The 3,168-nt window shown below is 44.7% G+C and overlaps 1 protein-coding gene across 1 annotated transcript in view; it reads left to right on the top strand.

The window, feature by feature from the left end:
- Window positions 1-59: 59 nt before the first annotated feature.
- Window positions 60-3,168, top strand: part of PHLPP2 (PH domain and leucine rich repeat protein phosphatase 2) — a 41,500-nt gene continuing 38,391 nt past the window's right edge. Inside the window, exon 1 of the mRNA XM_035894317.1 lies at window positions 60-311. The gene's annotated coding sequence lies outside the window, so the exon portion shown is untranslated. The remainder of the gene's footprint in view (window positions 312-3,168) is intronic.

Raw genomic sequence — 3,168 nt, 5'->3', positions numbered from 1 at the left:
GGGGGAGCGCAGGCAGAGGTCGGCTCAGAGGCAGCCGGTGATGCTCTGGTTTGGGCTGCCTTGCAGAGAAACGTGAAGCGCAACGGAAGCAGGAGCTGCTTGAACAGGAGTCGGTTCGGTTCCCGTGAGAGAGACTGGCTGAAGGAGGACGTCAGGCGAGGCTGCGTGTACGTCTACGGAAGAGATTCTGCAGCTACTGCTTCTTCAGACTTGCACTTGGTTCTCTGTACAGTGGACACCCCAGCATCTGAGATATGTGATGGAGAAGGAAAGAAGAACCTCTTTTTGCAACTTCATGGAGACCTCATCAGGTGAGGGCTGAGAAAGGATAAATCTGAGAAAAATCTGCTTTGGTTTTGCAGCTCTCTTCACTGAGTGCCAGCGTGTGTTAGCAGGTCAGATATGGAACAGGCAGAGGTTATATGCAGCCTCAAGTAATGCAATTCATAAAAGCGAACTAGTGATGTGCCTTCTACACTTCTCTTAGTTCAGGCATAGGTGGTTTGGCTGGGAGGGTTTGGCTGGTGCTCCAACCAGAAGTACATCCTCATTTGGTAGGTGCAGGCCACTGTTCAAATACTCCTTTATTATGTTCTGTGTGATGGACATTTTAGCATCCAGAAAACTTAAGCTATTTAAGAAGCTGTACCCAGTTATTCTGAGTCAGTGAAACAGGTAAGGTACTTAACTAGCTGTCACGTAATATTTACGTGTTAATAATTTTTTTGCTAAGAAGAGTTGCCAGGTAAATAATTAAAGGTAGACAGAAAGATCATGTAGTAAGGGTTATATAAAGAAGGCTTAACCATAAGATTATGTGTTTTATGCCTGCAGTCGATTTAGGCTGAAAATAGACAGCTCGGGCTTCAATGTGCATGAACTTTACACTGTGGGTATGTTACGGACTCCGTCAGGTTGACAAGCTCCTGTTAGGTTTTTTACGTTAGACTTTGCATTGATTCTTCTGGACTTAAGATTCAGTTATAAAGTTGCCACTCCTGTTCTCAGGAGTGAAAAAAATTGCTGTGATCTCCTTCCTTGCAGGTTGAGCAGTAGAGACAACACATGTGAGCAGGACTAGTAGCTGGTTTTTTGATAGTGAAATGAAAGTCATAAATTGCATGTGTCCAAGTTTTAAAAACATGGCGTGTGTTTGATCAGGTAGAGGGAGGGAGTGCTAGTTGCAAGAGACATGGAGAATAGGATGTGGTTAAAACTGGCTATTGAAAAAAGTTACTTAGACCTGTTTGCCTTGCCCAGCCTGGGTTATCGGAATGAGGGATAGGTTAGTTAGGAATGCTGTGTGGGAATAGATGGACACTTGAATGCAGCCATCGGGGCAGCTGAACACCTCCATTCATTGCTTGAAGAATTTATAAGGAAATTGGCTTGGTTCGGACCCTATCAGAGCGCAGGTTTTCCAGCACTTGGAAAGAAGAGCAGACCCCTTACTGCAGATCATGAAAAAGGCTAGCTAAGGCTTGTAGACGTGGTCAGAGAGCAACGTTTTGACTTTCTTTAGCTCTTGAAATGGCTTTCGTGTTTGAGTTCTTTTAAATACCTATCTGTCTTCTCATGCTAGGTAGCTGTGCCTTTGATTTGGGGCAGGCTTTGCACTGGATTAGCAAATTGGTCCTGCTGCCAGTGTTTTGGAAGCAAGTACCGAGATGTAAATGTTTACTTCCCGCTCTTGTTGCCTCTTGGTGTGTCTAGCACTTTGTCAAGCTTTGTCTTAAATTTCATGGAGAGTCCTGGATTACAGCGTGTCTGTTCCTTGTAATTCTCAGAACATATTTGCCGCAGAAGAGATCCCCGAATTACTTCCCACTGCGGGTGTTCTCAGTAGAGAAATGGGAGTTACCATTATTGCTTCCGTAACAGGAAGCAGGCCAGAATGGTACCTGCTTGCATGCCCACAGGAGGATGACAGAATGCTCAAGATATCCCCAATGCCTGTTGAGATAATTCCTTCCTTGGACAGAGTTTGCCGATTGCTTTAATACAAGGTGTCTGCGAATACGAATTACTCTGTTGAGCATCGGATTGCATTTTACCATAGGTGGGTTTGTCTCCCAAACACCTTCTGAATTCTTCACCCTGTTTAATATCAACAGATGAAGTTCTTTCAGCAGCTGGGCAAGGCAAAGATTGGTTTGGCACCTGACTTGGAGCACTGAAAACTGGACAGTAAATGGAAGAATAACAGAAACCTTTTTTGTGTATTCACTTCTATTCATTTTTGTGAATTCAGTGGTGTCCTTGTGATTGTTCAGCGTTTCCCTTTCACGTTCATGTGCAGGGGAGTCAGTTCCTGCCAGAACTTTTCTTCCTCACAGTGCACCTCAAGGATCTTTGGAGTTCTTCCAGCTAGAATCTTTATTTATGTTAGAGGGGGGGATTAAACAAAAGTAGCTCGAATACCTTCTTTGGTCTGGATGCCCCTCACAACAAAAAATTAAACTACAGAGGTTTGAAAACTTGACGGTTGCTTATAAGGAATAGCTGCAGTTACAGCAGGAGTGGTGGAACTGTTGCTGCTTTTTGTTGGCTTTTCTGTTTCCTTACCCTTTGCACCTTCGCTTAGCGGAGCTACTCCTCTGAGTCCTGGAAATGTCCAGCACCTGATGTGGATATAATGGGCTGTTTGTGCCAGATAGCAGCTGCTGTGACAGCCAGGATGTTCTCCACGTGTACTAGCATTCAGCGTGTGTTGCCGTGGCTACAGGATGAGTTTTTACATTTCTAATGTGATTGCGTGCCAGTTTGGGTTTCATACCACATGGCTTTCTCTCAAAGGGAAAGCATCTTTTTCTACATCAACCTTCAAGTGTTGCCTCTGGAACCTGTCAGCCTTGATCATGTTAGCAAAGAAATTCCGTATAGAAACTGTCCTTCCAGATACTGGTGTTAGTTTTCCCTTTCCTGGCCTATCCTAGATTTTGTTAGTGAATCGCATGGCTCAGCTCTTGACAAGACCTTGGACCAGTGATCTATTCAGTCAGGTGTCCAGAATGTCTCCAAAGGCCTTCAGTGAATTGCCCCCTTTCCTGGTTTGAACGTGGTGCGTAGGTAATGAGCTGGTTTGTTCATTGCTTTATTTACAAAGCCCTGTTCCGGATCTGTGAGTGTCGTTAGCTAAATGCCTGGACCTGTGCTGGTGCTTCCTGG

This window comes from Egretta garzetta, unplaced genomic scaffold (assembly GCF_000687185.1).
Source record: "Egretta garzetta isolate BGI_Z169 unplaced genomic scaffold, ASM68718v1 scaffold590, whole genome shotgun sequence".
Taxonomy (NCBI): Eukaryota; Metazoa; Chordata; class Aves; order Pelecaniformes; family Ardeidae; genus Egretta; species Egretta garzetta.
Note: the sequence above shows the minus strand (reverse complement) of the source record. Positions and strands in the feature narration are given on the sequence as shown.